The sequence below is a fragment of the Pongo pygmaeus genome, chromosome X (genome assembly GCF_028885625.2).
Source record: "Pongo pygmaeus isolate AG05252 chromosome X, NHGRI_mPonPyg2-v2.0_pri, whole genome shotgun sequence".
NCBI lineage: Eukaryota > Metazoa > Chordata > Mammalia > Primates > Hominidae > Pongo > Pongo pygmaeus.
The window spans coordinates 28155169-28175551 of NC_072396.2; the positions used below are offsets into that span (position 1 = coordinate 28155169).

Sequence of the window (20383 nt, forward strand, 5' to 3'; positions counted from 1 at the left end):
GGATTTGAGAGAAATGAAAGTATTTTAATCAAAATGTCATATATTAAAAGAATAAACCATGTGTGTAAATTCAAAACTTTGATTCTTACTCATTTCCCCCTTTCAATTAAATTGAACCTGTAGAGCACATAAAGGACAAACTGAGCAAAGTTGCTCCTGAACTGATATTACCATATCTACCATTACTAATATTTCTTTAACATTTATATTCTGCCTCTTCACTTTCCAGACTGAATCACTATAAAAATAGGTGTGAACTACATGGACATGAGCAGTGCTTTTCTTGAAAGCAATGATCAGTTAAAGAAATCCAGAAATCAATATCTTTCTCAAAAGCAACTGGTAGAAGACAAATCCTAAACAATTACTGGAATCCAAGAAGAAAATGAATTAATTTAGGTTTTTTTTCTACAAGTACTAGAAACTGTAAGGTCCTATTATCAAAATTAGATTAGGATGGAACTAGAGAGCCACAAATTTAGCCACAAACTTTCAAAATATCCTGCCTCTGGACCATGGAGTGCTTGATAAAATGGTGCATTTGGATACTTTACTTGCTTACAGCGTGGGAAAGACTCACGTAAACTGCAATAAGAAGCATGAGAGATAGTTTTGTTCTGTGGAGTCGCAAAAGCTGAACATCTTCCCCACAAGGTTATTTAGAAGACATCTTGTACTGTTCGAATGCAGAGGAAGGCGAACGACTCGATTCTATGGTATGTAATCAATATTTTTATTTCAACAATGATTTTGGGAGTGGAGTTAATTTTTAATTGCAGAGATCTTTCTAGTATGAAGACAACTGGATTCATCCCTCTGTGATTGAAAGTTACCTTAAATAATACTGAGCGGGAATAGTCTTGTTTCTTAATTTTACAGAAAATTTTACAGTTGCCTGGGGCACAATATGAGAAATCTTACTTGTTTTTCTCTTTTTAAACACAATGCTGCACTTCTAGTAAAGTATATTCTCACCAGAACTTTCTAATACATTGATATGAAAATATTCCTACACCATCTCAAATATTAAGATGGAATAGAGATAATTCATCTTATAATGTTAGACCTACATAGCACCATAATAAATTCATATTTTTAAAATTGAAATGGGGTCTTGCTCTGTTGCCCAGGCTAGTCTCGAACTCCTGGCCTCAAGCTATCCTCCCACCTCAGCCTTCCAAAGAGCTGGGATTACAGGTATATATATATATAATTCGATAGGTTATGTTACATTTTATAAAATACTTTATCATATAAGCATACCAGTAGGACTATATTTGGTATATCATAAATGCTGGGGATTTTTTTTCATCCTGAATTTAAAAATACATGTACTGGTGTGTGATTCAACTTATTTAATTCAAATAGGAAAAGAAAAGTTTTTCAAAAAATGTTTGCTAGGCTTAGCTATTTGCCAGTAACATTTGGGTAGGATAATTTGTGTGTGTGTTAGTATCCAGCAGGCTACAGAAAGTTTAGCATAGCAGCTACCCAATCCCATAAATGCAATAACACTTTCCAGATACTACGATAACCAAAACCTCCCACATTTTCAATTACCTGATCATCCTCTTTTACCCCATTGAGGAGACTGGCTTAGAACAGTGGTTTACAGAATTATGATGCTCTCTACATTTATAAAAATAAGGCAGTAAGTTGTTGCTTCTCCCCTTTCCCTCTACCTCTCTCTCTCTCTTCCCTTCTCTCTCCCCACTCTCCTTTTCATCTTGTTAGAAACTGCTATTGAAAGCGTAGTAATAAACAAACATCTTTCTTTCATGGTATCTTATAGGTAGCAAAGTTCTTTTATATGTATTATTTTATTTTATCATTACAATATCTATATCTGGAAAGCAGAGCATACATTATATTTCTCTGCATACAGGTAAAAAACAATAAACGAAGGCTCAGAGAAGTTAAGAAACTGTATCATACCGTAGTGATGCTGGAAAGTGTCTTGTTCTTGTTTAGATTAGTCTTTTTAACTATGTCTGACTGAAATGTTAACATGTTCCCTGTCTTTAAGGAGACAATAGTTTAAGTGGGAAGAAAATTTCAATCAACATAGCTTAAATCCTAACTTTCAGTATGCAGACACACTAATATTAACTACAGGAAAATGCTCCCAAATGTACAGCACAGCCTGGCTGTCGTTGTCCATCCTGCCATCACTGCTTTTGTCCCATTTGAAGTGAACGCAGTGCTGCCCTCCTGGCAGGTCCTGGCACAGCGGCTTCACCACCCTCCGGGTCCCCTCACACCAGTGGCTGCTGACCACCATGGTGAGGGAGAAGGCGAGGGCGATGCAGATGGGTAGGAGGAGTAGCGCCTGCTGCTGCCTGGCCCCGTCCATGGCTGAGTGAGGTGCGCGGGGCAGGATGAGCTGTGGGGGCCCCTCCTCCTGCCTCGTCACAGTACCTGGGCCTCAGCTCTGCCATCTGGCATCCTCACACAGCCTCCTCTCACGTTCCCCTGGGGAATTGCATGTGCTGCCGCACCACATCCAGAGGCATGGAGCCGGGGCACCTTCCTGTCAAGGGTGCTGGCCCTGCCATTCTCCCCAGGAGGTAGGTGTGCAGGAGAGCATTGTTTTTTTGTTTGTTTGTTTTGGTTTGGTTTATTTATTTATTTATTTTGAGACGGAGTTTCGCTCTTGTTGCCCAGGCTGGAGTGCAATGGCATGATCTCGGTTCACCGCAACCTCCGCCTCCCGGGTTCAAGCGATTCCCCTGCCTCAGCCTCCTGAGTAGCTGGGACTACAGGGGCATGTCACCACAACAGGATAATTTTTTTGTATTTTAGTAGAGACGGGGTTTCAACCTTGTTGGCCAGGATGGTCTCAATCTCCTGACCTCGTGATCTGCCTGCCTCAGCCTCCCAAAGTGCTGGGATTACAGGTGTGAGCCACCGCACCTGGCCATAGGGCATTGTTTTTTAATTGTGGTAAAACATGAAATTAACCATCTCGACCTTTTTTTTTTTTTTTTTTTTTTTTGAGACAGAGTTTCACTCTTGCCCAGGCTGGGGTGCAGTGGCACAGTCTTGGCTCACTGCAACCTCCACTTCCCAGGTTTAAGCGATTCTCCCACCTCAGCCTCTCAAGTAGCTGGGATTACAGGTGCCCGCCACCTCGCCCAGCTAATTTTTGTATTTTTAGTAGAGACGAGGTTTCACTATATTGGCCAGGCTAGTCTCAAACTCCTGACCTCAGGTGATCCACCTGCCTCGGCCTCCCAGAGTGCTGGAATGACAGGCATGAGCCACCGTGCCCAGCCATCTCTCAACCATTTTTAAGCGCACAGTTCAGTGGCATTAACTACGCTCACAGTGTTGTGCAACCATCACCACCATCCACCTCCAGAACTCTTTTCATCTTTCATCATCTGTACCCGTCACACAACTCCCATTGCCCTTCCCCCCACCCTTGGCAACCACCATTCTTTTCTCTGACTTTATGAATTTGACTGTTCTAGGTGCTTCCTGTAAGTGGACTCATACAGTGTCTGTCCCTTTGTGACTTGCTTACTTCACTTAGCATAATGTCCTCAAGCTTCATGCATGTCATAGCATGTGTCAGAATGTCCTTCCTTTTTCAAGGCAGAATAATATTCCCTGTGTTTATTGGATCACATTTTGTTTATCCATTCAGACACCTGGGTTGCTTCCACCTTTTGGTTGTTGTGGAGTATGCTGGTTTTGATGGAAGACCAGGGGCTGTTAGGGTGGCTGTCTTGGTGAGACAGCCTCACCCTTGTCTTTTGCATGGAGCAGGGTCCTCAGTGTTGGATTCCAGAATCAGGGAATCCCGAGGACTTCATAAGGCCTATTTCTTGTCCAGCCCTATGTAGAGAAGGACTACAGAAAACAGATGCTTGCTCCAGGGACCCTGGGCGATGCGAGGTACGGGCAGGCTGCCTCAGGGCCAAGGTACTGTGCAGAATGGAGAGAGCGGCATGTATCCCACTTGGGTGCAGAGTTCTGAGGCAAGGGACCTCAGATGCTAGAAGACAGAACCCTGGGCACCATCACTTATGTTAATGGTTTAATACTGACTAATTGCTAAAGGTAACAAAATGTGTAAAATGGTGCTACCATTTATTCATTAAAAAAGCTTGAAAGCCTGTTATTTGTTGGGTGCTTAGCTAGATGCAGACATTACTGCACATAAGAAAGACCTTAAAATTTTTTTATAATAAAGTCACTTGAAATGTCAAAATATAAGTGCATAGATTTGTCAAACGTCAGAAGGGAAGTAGAAAGAAAAGAAAGTAGTTTCAAACTTATGTTATTGTAATGAAACCTCATGTGTATCCACCATGTTTAAAACTGATATATTTTTAGTGTTAATGTATAAGTACACATCTATAACTTTTTTTACAAAGTAAGGCAATAAAATATAGGGTTATTCTGATAAACATAACTTACAAAATTGGCATAAAGGATAACAATTCCAGTCAGTTTCTCATTCTAGCTCCATAACTCAGCATTTTTCTGAGTTTTATTTTGGGTAAATGATTTTAAGAAAATAAAATTCATATAGATAAGACATGACAAATGGAATCAGTCATTTTGTAGCTTATTTTTAAATTTTAATATGTTCTTTACTCAGAATCTTGAAAGAATACTGAGAATATATATATATATATACACACATACAGACTCTCACACCTAATTAGATTAAAATGGCTAACAATTTAGCATATTCTTCAGTGCATACTATCAGTAAATACCTTTCTAAATCAAATAAAATTATTTTTGGTAGAAAATTATCAAATGTATACGTTAACTCTTTGAGATATTCAAAAATTTCCTTAAGAGAAAATGAGGATAATCTAAGTACCAGTTACTGTTAATATTTGCTAAAAAATTTCTAAATAGTCATATTTACTTTGTCTTGCTTATAAAACCTATAATTTAATTGTAGTTTCATTTGGTCATGTTCTCCAAAGTTGTAATATGGTAACATCAATAACAGAGCAAGCATTTTAAATTTAAATATTTAGGTCAATTTCAAAGTAAAATTCAAAGCAACCTATACTTACAATTATGACTAAAATGATGTACCATGCAATATTATTATAATTTACTTATTTATATGTACTTAAAATACTTATAGTTTACTATGTATTTATTTGACAGTTAACAGCATATGATGCGATTTTTCACTCTCTCTTAGTTTAAAATTTTTCTTCACCTGGCTTCCAGGACAACACTTTGTCTTGGTTTTCCTCTGATCAGATGAATGCTCTTTCTTAGGCTCTGTTTCTCTATTCTCCTATTCTTGATTCCAACAATCAGAAAGCTCCAGGACTCAGTCTTCAGGCCTCTTTTCTCCATATTTACTCAGTCCCTCATTGATCACATCAAGCTTCCTGGCTTCAAATACCATCTACATGTTGATGACTGGCAAAGTTACAATGCAATATAGGTCTCTCATTAGAATGCTAGATTCTTTCTATTTTTTATTTCCCTTTGGAAGTCTAATAGACACTTTAAAAAAAGCAGCATGGCCAAATGCAAACTCAATTTTTGCCAGTCTCTTCTCTAGTCATTTTCGTCTCAGTTAATGGTAATTCCATCACTTTAGTCAGACTCTAAATTTTGGAATTAGCCCTGACCATCTCGAATGTTCTCCCCAGAGATATCTATGTTTCACTGCATTGCTACAGATTTCTGCTCAACTTTCATGTAAGAGCAGTCATTTCTGATTTCCTTAGATTTGCTCCTCATTCATTTCCTGTCATAACTCCATTTCATTTTCTTTATTATATATATATTCATGTGTTCCATAATTTATTACGCTTCCCTCTCTTAGCATGTAAGATGTAATCAGACAAAAACAGGGGCTTTGTCTTTTTAGTTCAGGGTTGTAGCCTCAAGTTTAGAACACTGCTTTAAAAATGTTTCTTGAGGCTGAGTGCGGTGGCTCATGCCTGTAATCCCAGCATGTTGGGAGGCTGAGGCGGGTGGATCACCTGAGGTAAGGAGTTCGAGACCAGCCTGGCCAACATGGTGAAACACCATCTCTACTGAAACAAACAAACAAACAAACAAACAAAAATTAGCCGGGCATGGTGGTGCATGCCTGTAGTCCCAGCTACTTGGGAGGCTGAGGCAGGAGGATCACTGAACTCAGGAAGCAGAGGTTGCAGGGAGCCGAGATCATGCCATGGCACTCCAGCCTATGCAACAGCGAGACTCCATCTCCAAAAAAACAAAACAAAACAAAACAAAAACAAATAAACAAAAAAAGGTTCTTGAACACAGAAATCATTTGAATGAAGACATAATATTGTGGGGGTTTTTGAAATTTGTAAAAAAGTTAATTTGTAAACTAATTTTTCTTCCATTATACTTTGAAGATTTTAAGGTTTAATAATGTTTATTTTGTTGAGAGCAGGATTTATTTTCCTACTGATTTTACTCTCCAGAATTAGGATTCCGTATTTTCATTATGAATACAGGAAGGCAGATGTATGGTTAAGACAGGTAAGAGAGAAATATTCTAGAGAAATTCGTATCCCTTAACTCTTTCAAAATGAAAGACTACATTAATTTACATATCGTCTGAATATGAAAAGGCCTAGAGGTGGTGAGAAGATAATTAAAACCTAGATCTGACAGGCTTGTAGAAGAACAAAGCAATTCTTGTTAAATTACTGTATCATTGTAGTCTGGAGGGGTTAGAGATCTTGATATGATTATTAATATACACACATTTGATCTGTTTTAGCAATTACATTGTATAATGAGTGAAAAACAATATATTTGCTGTGAAAAGTTCACCTAGCAGCCTTCCAGATTCAGCAGTCATAGAATTATCTCTAATAAGAAAGATTAAATTAAGAAGGTCTGAACTAATACATGAGAAGTATCCCATAAAAACAATTATATTCATTAGTAATGAACTGTCATTACCATCTAAACTTGTGTACAAAAATTAAATATTCAAGTTAATTTTTTGAGTATCAATATTATTATGGACATTATTTATCAATTGGGATATGTCTCTTATTTTTAATCCTTTTTAAATATTATTTTCAGTGGCATTACATATAGGAAATATTTTAAGATTTTCTTATACCATTGGTTCTAAAATCAATGCACAAATAATCTTATCACCAACAATTTTTTTGGCAGCTAAAATAATTGTATTCGTTTCCTGTTGTTATTAGAAAAGCGCTCTTGGAACATTTTTGTGAGCGTAAGTGCCAAGTCTAAATGTCTTTGCAAAGAACACTCACTGAAGGCCATTTGGATTTAGAGTTAACATGAAATATTTGTATTGACTTTCACATATGTAAAAGAAATATTATCTAAGAGCTTATTACAGTGGTGATTATATATAAATATTTGTTTAAAATCAGATACATTTTACAATGTATTTAAACTGGTGGAAGAAATTCCTTCTAACTTTTTAGCAGATATAGGAAGGGAAAAATAACATGGAGCATTCACATGAACAGAACTTAAAAATTCTGAATTTTCAATTCTGATTTATTCCTAACTGTATATTGCTGATGATTTTTCCTTGTGGTGCTTGTAGATTTCTTTTGAGCATCGGTTTCACTGTTTCACTCAGTAGTCAATTTATAAGGAATATTATGTAAAATGTGACAGATTAAAATCAGGCCAAATGTTAAAGCTGGGTAAAAAGGCCAAAATAAATATAAAAATTATGTCTGGGAGGTATTATAGTGTGATTTACTTAGTAATGGAGAGAAGTAAACTATGAAAAGAAAAACAGCTATAAAAGTAATGAATGTTTTACTGAAAACATAAGGTGTTTTCTCCTCCCATTTTCATACCATGGAAACAAGCTGACTCTCAATGAGAATGAATCGCATTCCATTTTAGGCTGATGAACAATACAATTCTTTATGCAGTACACCATCAAGCTGTGGAATTCAATTCTGCAATATATCACTGTGGTAAATAGTTTAGCAAAACCCAGGAAAGCATTAAATGTTGCTATGAATAAGAATGACATTTACAGCCACACTAAGTAGGTCAGAAAGTTTAAAGGGCTCTCAGCCCTCTAGCAATGGTGCATAAGGAGAATTTGTGTGAAGGTCAGAAAGTAGTATTCTCTCCTCTGACATTATTTTATATTACTCATGCATTATGGCAAGTTTATGTGGCTCTTTCTCAAAGCTGGGATTTAAGGGTATGTACTTGATTTTAAAAACAAACCTTCAAATATTGTGTTCAAATTATAAATCTTATTTTCATATAAATTATTAATTATACTATCAATGACTGCAAAAATTGTACAAGGTATAATCAAAGAAAAATAAAATATTCTCCCTATGGAGGAGTAAATGAATTGGAAAATTTGAAGGATGTAGGAATTAGAGAAGGTGGAAATGGCTGAAAAGAACAATATACTTTGGCTGAAAAAATATTTCCTTCTAAAACAGCAAACTTCGATCATAAAAAAGTCAATTTGACACTGTTACATTGAAGGGGGAATTAATGAATTTTATAAGTATAATGGTCGAAAAATTTATTCTTTTTCTTGAAGGTAGAATGTAATATAACCCCCGCCTCCCCGCCCTGGGGGGGTGGGGCGGGTTAAGAGAGAACATTAGCTGCTTATCCCTCTATGCCCAGAGAGGCTTATCTGTGTTCCATCGTTCTACATTCCTTGAGACACAGTGAGTTCTTGCTTCCCCCCCTAGCCGGGCTGTAAAGTCACAAGGTTGATAAGCAATTGCTACAAAAGCATGTATTCCCAAGGTTGTAAGACATATGGTGTAACAAATGTAAAAGAGTAATTAACTGCCTTTGTTCTCGCTTCTGCAAGTACGCTTCCTGCAGCACGTAACTCCTGCCACAAACTGCTTAAAAGGTGATTGATCCCTTTGTTCGGGCTCAGACTTTCTGGACCCTAGTCCGACTGAGCCAGTGATCACCTTAATAATTTTCTCTTGAAAATTATTCAAGAGAAAATAAGTTTCTCTTGAACTCTGCTCGGTCTCTCCCGTCTCTGATTTGTCCTGCAACAACATAACTACCTTGGTAATTATTAATAATTCCTGATTTGCTGATGATTATCAGAAAAACGAAAGATAAGTGTTGGTAAGGATGTGGAGAAAGGAAACACTTGTCTACTGTTGGAAGGAATGTAAAACGGTGCAGCCACTATGGAAAACGATATGAAAGTTTCTCAAAAAATATATATATATATGATCCAACAATTTCACTTCTGGGTGTTTATCCAAAAGAATTGAGGTTAAGATCTCAAAGAGATATTTGCATTCCCATGTACATCGCAGAACTATTCACAATACCCAAGATGCGGAAACAACATAAATTTCTGTCAATGGATGAATGGATAAAGAAAATGTGGTATATATACAGAATAAAATATTATTCGTCCTTTAAAAAGAAGGAAATCCTGTCATTTGTGACAATATTGATGAACCTGGAGGATACTACGTTAAGCGAAATAAGACGGACACAGAAAGACAAATACTATGTGATTCCACTTACATGAGGTATCTATCTGGAGGAGTCAAACTCATAGAAGCAGAGAGTAGAATGGTGGTTGCCAGTGGTTGGGAGGAGGGAGAAATGAGGAGCTGTTCAAATGGTGTAAGGTTTAAGTTATGAAAGATGAATAAATTCTAGAGATCTGCTGTACAATCTAGTGCTTAGAGTTAAAAATACTGTATTGTGCCCCTAAAAATTTGTTAAGAGAGTAGATCTCCTGTTAGGTATTTTTACATCATGAAAAAAATTGAATTAGTAGTGTAACTATAAAGTAATAGCATGAGAGAATTTTGGGAGGTGATGGAGATGTTCTGCATCCAGATGGTGGTGATGGTTACATTATAAACAGGTTTTAAATTTCACAGAATAGTATACACAATTAATTGGACTGCTCAATACTTAAATTTGCCCCCGCCCCGTGCACTGAGACATGTAAAAGAATGGTCTTAACATTATTTATAAAATCCAAACCATAGTTAATCCAAATTTCAAATCAAGAGTCATATGAAACAATTCATTATTAGACATTGTTACAAATGAAACAATAAACAATGAAAACTGATAAAACATGTTGTGTGCAATAACGTAGATACTTCTCAGGAATATAACGTCAAACTAAAGATCCCTTATAATAACATCTTTACGAAAAGAAAAATCCAAGTTTAAACCTAACTATTTAAGAATGGTCACTTATTTGGTACAACTATGCAAGAAAGCAAATGAATGATTATTCTAAATGACATGAGAGTGGTTATTTTTATAAGGAAGGATGGTTGTAACCAGAAGGTGGCACAAGAGAAACTTTTATGGTGCTGCAGTGTTATATTTTTTTTATCTAGGTCAGTGGTTACAGACTGTTGACTTTATGATGAGTCATTGATTTGTACATCATTGTGTCGATGTGTGTATCAGAATAAAACAGTTAAATACAGTAAAACAAAATAAATTGACAAGAAAACACTGAATGAAGGCTGAAGAATGTGTTGGATTAAACTGGAAAAATGTACAATATTAAATAAAATGATCTATATGTCCTTCTTTTTAGAAAATGACTTTTACTCATTTGTCAAGGGTATAGTGACCAAAAGAAAGATGTCTCAAACTTTGTTTGAGTTTTATAATAAAAATATGGCCATCTCAGTATTTCATAAATTGTAGCATGAGAGATTTATTTAATTTGCATGAAACAAAAATGTCACACTATAGATATCAGATCAAGGCACTGAAAATAAATTTAAAGCATCTCAGGAGCATGTTCCGAAAATTTTATCTTCAAAGAAAGAGTTTATGACATAAATAAACTTTCTAGAAAGTGTAAGACAAAAATGAATGGTCACTAAAGGAAAAGAGTACAGAGTTGTATTTGTTCAGACTATCCTGTATAACAACCAACAAGTTGATTTAGCTTTGTGAAATTATACGAAGCAACCTGTCATTAGCTAAAGCTGTGGTGCTCTAAGAATTGCTTCTAGGGTGCACGGAAATCAGAAGCTCTGATTATATTAACTAGGTGGTTAACTAAATAGTGAAGGAATATGTCATCTCATGGGAGAACATTAATCATGGAAAGTTCATTATTCTTTATGAAATATAATGAGTCAGCCATCCCATGGTAGAGTGCTCTGGAATTTTTTTTCTTTGAGACAAGGTCTCCATCTGTCACCCAGGCCAGAATGCAGTGACATGATCATAGCTCACTGCAGCCTGGACTTCCTGGGCTCAAGCGATCCCCCCACCTCAGCCTCCCAGGTAGCTGGGACTACAAGTGTGCACCACAACACCTGGCTAATTTTTGTATTTTTTGTAGGGACGGGGTTTCACCATGTTGCCCAGGCTGGGCTCTGGAAGTTTTAACGTGGTACTTGCTTATATTTTTCCAAGAGTCTTTGGCAAAAATTGATTGAACACAGTGAAATCATCTTTCTTCAGTTCCTCTTACTATCAAATTCACACCCTCACTCATACAGGCCAGTAATCTTTGAAAAAAGGGAAATATTATGTGAACCACATATGTAGGAATGATATTATTTAAATATTACCCAGGTAAATATGCCCTCTCTAATTCTGCATTGATGCAGAATTAAGAACTGAGTTATTAGGCTGGGCGTGGTGGCTCACGCCTGTAATCCCAGCACTTTGGGAGGCCGAGGTGGGTGGATTGCTTGGGGTTAGGAGTTTAAGACTAGCCTGGCCAACATGGCAAAACCCTGTCTCTAGTAAAAATACAGAAGTTAACTGAACATGGTGACACATGCCTGTAATCCCAGCTACTCGGGAGGCTGAGGCAGGAGAATCACTTGTACCTGGGAGGCAGAGGTTGTAATGAGCAGAGACCGTGCCACTGCACTTCAGCCTGGGTGACAGAGTGAGACTCAGTCTCAAAAAAAAAAAAAAAAAAAAAAAAAAAATTGAGTCATTGTAAGACTCAGGACCCAGTTTAACATACTCAATTTGTGATGGTTATTTGCTTTTCCCCTCTACACTTGCAAAAAATCCTCATCCTTCTCTGCCAAGGGGATGCCTGTAGACTTCATCTCCTGGGGTACCAAGTCCTGTGTATTCTGGTAGGGTTTAGCTAAAGGAAGGCACCAGCAAAGAAACCGCAGTTCAGGAAGGGAGAAATTTATTTTTTCTAATGTGTCTTCCTGCTGTTTTGCTACCTCACTTTCAAATAATACTTATGGATTCCTGGGGAGTTTCTTATGACCAGATACCAGAAGAGAAAAAGATATGTAGGCTTGGTTTCTTTTTTCTTTCTTTCTGAGACAGAGTTTTGTTCTTGTTGCCCAGGCTTGAGTGCAATGGTGCAAGTCTCCCGGGTTCAAGCAATTCTCCTGCCTCAGGCTCCCCAGTAGCTGGGACTACAGGCATGCACCACCAGGCCCAGCTAATTTTGTATTTTTAGTAGAGACGGGGTTTCTCCATGTTGGTCAGGCTGGTCTTGAACTCCTGACCTCAGGAGATCCACCCGCCTCAGCCTCCCAAAGTGCTGGGATTATAGGAGTGAGCCACCGTGCCTGGCTGAACTTTTGTTTTTAGTAGTGTTGAAAGCTCTTTGGTTAAGAATGAAAGCTTCTGAAAAACTTGTTCTTTAAATTTTCTAATCTTAAAATTAAAGAAACAGCTTTGAAAATATATTTGTAACACCTAATATGATTCTAAGTCTCATAGAAATTTCTGGCATCAAAATTCATCATCTTATTTCTCTATGTACCTTTATTTTATCAGACCCTTATTGTCAGCAAGACAAGACATGTTTTATTGTCCTAAGAAAGTCTCAACAAATTGATCACAACTCCTAAAAAAAGAGTTGTATGAAATAATCATATTTTATGTAATAGATAAACAATTTATAAATTATGTCTTTATTACTCATCTAATTTTGCCCTTTTTATGTTAGAAAAATTGCTAGTTGTGTTGTTATGACTGAAATTCACATAATTTGTGTTACACTAAGTGATCTAAAAGATTAAAAAATATAATTGCATTCAAAGTGCAAATAATTTGAACTCTTCACTAAAAAACATGAGTATAAGGAAATGTAAAAGTAAAAATTAAAATTATTTTCTTATGATTTGAAAAATGCTTTTCTACCAATAAATTCAGTATTGTCTATTAAAAGACAACACAATCCTTTCATTTGCTAATGTGTAAAATAATTTAAAACAGCTATATTTTTGAAAACATAATTACATTTTATAAAGTATTCTTTATAATGACAAAATTACAAGTGACAGAGACAATTACATGTCCTCTAAGAAATGTTTGTTTTGCTTTGTGATATTTGGAACTCTCTGTAGGTCCCTGGACAGCAGCCTTCCTACTGTCTTTAAGGGAAATGCAGTCTTTTTGTTTTAACTTTTTATGTTATCATCAGCATATTTGGACATTTTTATTACCGTACATGTATTATTTCATATATTTTCTATTGGAGTGATTGCTTTCTGTTTAACTGTTCTACTTTAAGCTTCTGTGCTCATTTTTGAGATCTTTATCACAATCATTTAAACCTTAGATTACCCTTTTTACACTATATTTTTGGCCTACAAAACGGCTTAAGAATTTTAAGTGCCCGGGGACCCTATTTTAAAAGCATCATTTTAGTTATTCACTTATTCACCTTTATTCTCCACTTATTCAACCAAAGTGAATTATTCATGGCCTGCATTATAAAGTTCAAAATATAAAATCACACTAAATACATTTGAGACTTTAATTCAAGCAAAGGGACTACAGTTGTATATCATTTAGTGGAGATTTTAGCTAAGAAGTTTTCATAGAGCTAGAAGCAAAAATAATAAAACAAGAACTGATATAACAAACCTACAACATATATAAAGCATATTTCTGAAGCAAGGTGTGGTGGAACAGAAGTATTTCAACTATATTTCAGTCAACACTGATAGCCATAAGTGCACATTTTTATTTTGTTTCAACTGAATATGAAATGTGTGTTGTTATCAGTTGGGGACTTGGAAGGTTAGATAGCTTTAAAAGCTATAGCAATTTAAAGGCACTCTGTAACCATTTGTAATGTATTTTTATACTCATTGACATGTTGAGAGATTTATCTTGAAAATTTTTTCACACAGTAGCACTTAAAACAACTGAGTAGCTATTGGCACTCATATCTTTTCACAAGGCTATAGAATAATACTCTTCGTCAATTTTCCACTAATTGATTAAAATAATTTTAATAACTCCACAGTGATGTTTTATGACACTCTCTGATATCTCATATTTGACAGCAGCAGACACTTTTACTGAGTCCTTCCACCAGAAACACAAGCAACATAACAGCCTTTTGCATTCACATACAGGCAACAGGTTTTTTTCTACCTTCAGCTTTTCACACTCTCTAATAACATCAGCTATGAAGATACGGGATTTTGAGGGCCTGATCTTTCTTAAGGTAGCTAAAGCATTACCTTATATCTTTACTTGCCATGAATAGTGAACTGTTCCTTTTTACTACATTTGGAGATGAAATTCAATGCACAATAATAAATTACATCCTTTAGGGCATTAAAGTGCCAGCCAAGGAGAAGATTTTCTAGGTGTAAACTACGGTAGCAGGCCATTTCCAGCTCTCATATCATATCAATTACTCTTACCTAAGAAATCTGTTATTGTCTCTTCAAACTCAGCCATACATTCATGAAGGATGCAGACCACACATTACATCTCCCACTTTATTATATTCATTCTCTCTAGTGACTAGTATGGAGGTATGGACGTTGCAGAAACTCTGTAAATATCTTATGAATGAATGAATGAAGAATGTTATATATATGATATAATTTGGAAAACACAAGAAAAATCACTTAATAAAAATCTTTGTCTCTAACTGGTGTGATAAAGTGTAGAATTCCATTCACCAACTTTTCCATGAATATTATGGGAAACTGTTGAAGTGAAAGTAGAGACCTCCCTTTGCTTCCCTCTACAAGTATTCATTCCAGCATATTATATGGCTGGTAAGCAGACACAAAAATTCAAGACATGCTTCTGTAAGACAGTGGAAAATGGAAGAAGAAATAAGAGGCAGTCTCATGGTGAACAAATTCAGTGGAGAATGTTGAGTAGCTACAAAGGTAAAGATATATTTTTCTTAGCAACTAAATGAGTGTAAAATTTTAGGAAGAAGGAATGATGTCAAATCAGTATTTCTAGGGTATTTTATTTGTGAAATATTTTTTGAAACTCCTACATAGCTTCCTTTCAGAAATTTTAGAGTAGAGATACACATTGGTTCAAGGTGTCTAGAGTCAGATGGCTATGAGGTTGGACCTGTGTTATATATCTGGGATATGTTTGGGAAGCTGTCATCTGGAAGTTGGATGTAATATGCAAAACCTCACTGCACATAAAGATATATAATCACCAAAATGAGCCAAGATTTCGTTAGTCACTCTTACCATCCTACTCTTTCAAAGAACTTTGAACTATTATGTTTTGAATGATACAATCAATATGCAATAATATTGTGTAACTGATAGAGAAGAATGTTTGGGCTTAAATGAAAATTTTCAGCTCTAAGTATGTGAAGGCACTAAATTGAAGAAACTTTTGTGAATGTCTTTGTGAACTTGAAAATTATTTTTCTTAAGTCATATATAATATTATATATTGTACTAATATTTGGGGATTTGGAGATTTGGAGTCCTGCAGACTTTGGCAACATTGAAGCACATCCCTTTTTATGGGACGATGTGCTTCACTGAAGATAAAATATGTGGGTAAAATTCATCTTTGTGCATCTACCAAAATAGTGAAAGTGCTGCTCTCATCTATTCAGATAATAGTAAGTACTGCATTAAGATGTTTGCCACAGGCATTAGAAAAGGGTTCTAGTGGACTAGGTTTTTGCAGGTGCTTTTTACAATGAAGACTTACTGAATAATCTTGTACTTCATTTCAAAAAAGAGCGACATACCTGACTTCTTGCTGTCAGTGAAGCTAATCAGAAATGAAGAATAAAATAGGGTGTAATGCTCTGAGAAAAACAAGCAGTGAAATGCAAGAGGAGACTGAAGTACAGAGAATGAGACTTTTCTATCTTAACCTCTTGAAACTGGACAGTCCCAGGGGTCTGGGGTTAGGTGCATTTTCCAATCCTTTTCCTGATTTGGTAGAATTAACATTGATGAGCACAGACTAACTTAATTTGGTACCACTTCCTTGAGGGAAAGAGTCTGCTGAATAGATGAAGAAGAGTGGGTGTGGGCTTGATATAAACAAAGTCACAAAGAGACAGTGTACTTTTTTTTTTTTGGGAAGAGCCACGCAAGTACTGATTGTCTTAAAAACTTAATGAAGTCATGTGTATTACATGCATTACTATGGTGTGGAAGGCAGACCTTAAGAAGTTCACAGATAAGAACTGTACATTGTTTTTAATTCCTAGATATATATGATATATATTGTTTTTAATTCCTAGATATATATATATATATATATATATATATATTCATATATTCTTTTGATACAGAGTCTCACTCTGTTGCCCAGTCTGGTGTTCAGTGGTGCAATCTTGGCTCACTGCAATCTCCATCTCCCAGGTTGAAGCGATTCTCCTGCCACAGCCTCCCGAGTAGCTGGGATTACAGGTGCCCGCCACCACGCCCAGCTAATTTTTGTATTTTTAGTAGAGACGGGGTTTCACCATGTTGGTTAGGCTGGTCTTGAACTCCTGACCTCAGGCGGTCTGCCTGCCTCGGCCTGTCTTGCCCTCCCAAAGTGCTGGGATTACAGGCGTGAGCCACCGTGCCTGGCCAATTCCTAGTAGTATATTTTTGTGAGTTCAAATGTTTGGTGTCACTTTCTTCCTTAAATTTTAGTTAATTATTTCCTACATGAGTACACCACACTTCTAGTGACTGATTTTTTTGGTAAACTTTTCCTAGTCAATCTGTGACAGAGAAATTAAATTTAAAAATTTCCTCTGAACAGTCAAAATACAGCCCGTTTGCTTGTTTTAATGCACTTTAACTCTAGAAAACTTCTTGGGTGCTAAAAGAAGGTACCTGTATTCATGTCCTACCCAAAATTCAGTTACAATAGTTTGGTTTTCTGATTCCCCAAACTATAAATATATTAGAAACATCAAATTAAAGAAACTTTCAGCAGCGGGAATACATGTACAAAAAATGTGACAGTTGACAATGTTAAATCTAGGAAGGAGGCTAGAAATATAGTAAAAACAAGATTAGGAACTTAAAAAACATAGCCATGTAAAATCGATACAACTGATAATGTTTATAAATTATGACAAAATACTATTTTGCTTACTATGCTGTTTATGAAGGTACAGACGAAGAATTAAGCATTTCAGAATACCATAAATCAGAATGGAAAATAAATAATGTGGGTTTGGTTCTTATGTCTTGGATAAAAGCAAACTTCAATAATTCTGTTTTGTGGAGCCTGCATTACCAAATGGTACCAGAAATAATGAAATATGACTTATTTTCAAGTAGCTATTTCTTGAATCCTTTCCTGTATAGGATATCCAATTTCCTCTGAGATTTGCTCTTATATTTTCGAGAACAGAGCTTCAGTAGTCTCAGTGGTTGTCATTATTTTTCATAGAGTCTTCTAAGATGGGCTGAGTCTCTTAAGATCTATGACTATTTAACAGAGAATTATTTAATTTCCAACTGTGTTTCGTGGCATTTTCACTTTGAATGCTAACCTACCATGACACAGATGCAAGATTCAGCACTCTTGCTGAATGCAAACCATGGTTTTTAACTCAGTGGATGTTATCTTCTGCACATATTTTCACAAATAACCATGATTTTCTTTGCTACACTGAATTTAATTTTCTTCTGAAACTCTATTCCAGTACTTCTTTCACTGTATTATTTTTGATGATTTTTCCAAGACCTATTTCTTTATTTCTTTAACTTCATTAGTTTTAGTTTCTGTTACCCTCTTCTCTTGTTTTGTGTTAACCACCATTTAAATACTCCAGTAGCTATATCAAGATAATGGCTTATGAAATTGACTACAACTTGAAAAAAAGTGTCAGAAATTGAAGAATAATTTAGCTTTCTAAATTGACTAAGAGGTTATGACATAGTTAATATGTAATAATATGACTAAGAAGTTATGACATAGTTATTTGCTTCTAAAGGAAAAGATGACAGTGTTTATATGGTATATGTTAGAGATAATGATTTAATTTAAATCTTTGTTATGTTTCTCTGTTAGGTAAATATATAAAGTTATATTTCTCTTGTTCTATAATAACAAGAGTGCTAACATATTTTCGAAGCAATTCTAATTTACTTTTCTTTAGATTTCAAGTAAAAGACTTTATTTTGGTCTCAAAATTAAAGTTTTCACTGCTGAAAATGTTTTAAAAATTGTCATTTACTTAGATATAAAAATAACCAATTAAATAGGGAATGTTAATAAAATGTTTTATTTAAGTCCTTTACATACTGATCATGTAGACTTTGATGTTATATTGTAATAAAATAAAATAAAAGAGAAGTAATTTAAAATATTTATACTGGTAAATAATATAATCTGGTGAGCATCATTTCACTTTTTGCTTTAGTTAAATTTCTTTTGAATACACATGGTGGAGGATAACTCCAGCTAACTTAAGCAACAATGCATATTTTCAGAATGGATACTGCAGTTTCTTCTAAAATTCAAAGGGAGTCTGCACATAAGGGAAGACCAGAACCAATAATTAGGAAAGTTATAGGCATGTAGTTGATCCTCTTCCATTCCATTTTTTCTGTGTCTCTATCTTCTTCAGTCTTATTATCCTGAACATCTTTTTTTTTTTTCTCTCTGTGATGTTTTGCAAATAAGACAGAAGAAGATTCCTTCTCTGGCTAAGATTTATAAGTCCCTCTATTCCAGCCTTTCACAGAGCCAAACTGCATGGCAATTTCACCTTCCTAGGAGAGAGAATCTGATTAACTCAGCTCAGGCCTGGTGTCCAACACTGGTCCAATCAATAAATAGTACATAGAATGACACTGCGTACTGTTACCATGGTTTCAGCCGCTCACACAACTAGATAGAGGGGTTGAGGCAATACTTCATGGAGAAAAGGGACTCTCTTAAACTTAGCTGACATCCCAAAAGTTATAATTATGCCTCTATTTGGTTGTTTATCCGAAGAACAAGTGATACTGGAGACCTAACATGTATTACGCTTCTACCATGTATCAGGAACTATGGGCAAAGCCTCCCATCCATTATCTTGTATCTTCTTCACAAGGGCCTTATCTCTATTTTACAGATGAAGAAACTAAAAATTAATAGAAGTTAAATATTGCACTGAAGCTGTCGGGATGGTGTGAAAAAAATGTTATGGGGTATAAATTTCTTTAATAGAGAAAATATACAAGCTTACCAAAAGTACAGAATAGTAAACAATCCTGGGAAAAGATTCGACTTTCCAGGTCTCCCGAAGTCCCTGATAGGAGGTAAAGCTGTGGAAGACACCAGTGGAATTAACATTATTATTCTCACAGCACTTACATCCTCCAGGTCCCTGATGACAATGGTCTATTCTGAAAATTCTGGCTACATTTCAACCTATTAGCTAGATATAAAACAGCTAGTATAAAACAAACCACAATAATTCCTGTGTGTCCAGGGCACGTTTAGGTGAAGCAAAAGCCAGTTTTCCAGAAGCATCTCTTGGCAGGCCCCTCAAATTCTTTACAGTTCATCATCAGTGTTCCCATTCTCAGGTCACTGGATTCCCTGCCAAATGCCTCTTGGTTTTAGTGCTAAAGTTTATTACATGTCTGATGCTCTTACAGAAAATGTATATAGTCATTATTTTATAATAAGAAACCAAAATACTGTTTTCCAGTAGAGAATAACTGTTTCTAGCTTACACACTCACACACCCAAATCACCTTAAAATAATAGAATTCTGGCACCCCACAGCTAAACTTTAATTATGTTGTCTGATAGTAGATTGCTGTATTTTGTCACTATTTCAATTCTGCCTCTATCAACATAACGCTTTATTTTCTCTATTACAAACCTCTTCGTTATTTATTGTTAAAGACTCAACAGTTGAATTTACACTCTGTCACAATAAATCACAATCACCCAGATAATGCACCATTAAAATGAAATCAGGCTTGCAATATTGTTAAGCCATATATATTAAAGTGTTTGGGTGGATAGCATAGACCAGATATTCAACTGTTTCAAATAATGCCTACCATCAAAAACTATTCATTGAATGCCTTTAGGCTTCATGAAGTTATTCCAGGTGTTCTGGAATGATCAAATAAGAGAAAAACCATACCTACAATAAGTATGTACTCTTAAGACGAAATACTTGAACAAAACACCTAAGAACCTACACCCATATGCCTAAATGTGGGATTCCAAACTACAT

The 20383-nt window shown here is 35.7% G+C and overlaps 1 protein-coding gene across 1 annotated transcript in view; it reads left to right on the forward strand.

Annotated features, from left to right (window-relative positions):
- Nucleotides 1–704: 704 nt before the first annotated feature.
- The window catches only part of LOC129024732 (DDB1- and CUL4-associated factor 8-like protein 2), a 171461-nt gene continuing 151782 nt past the window's right edge, over nucleotides 705–20383 (forward strand). Inside the window, exon 1 of the mRNA XM_054471924.1 lies at nucleotides 705–716. The gene's annotated coding sequence lies outside the window, so the exon portion shown is untranslated. The remainder of the gene's footprint in view (nucleotides 717–20383) is intronic.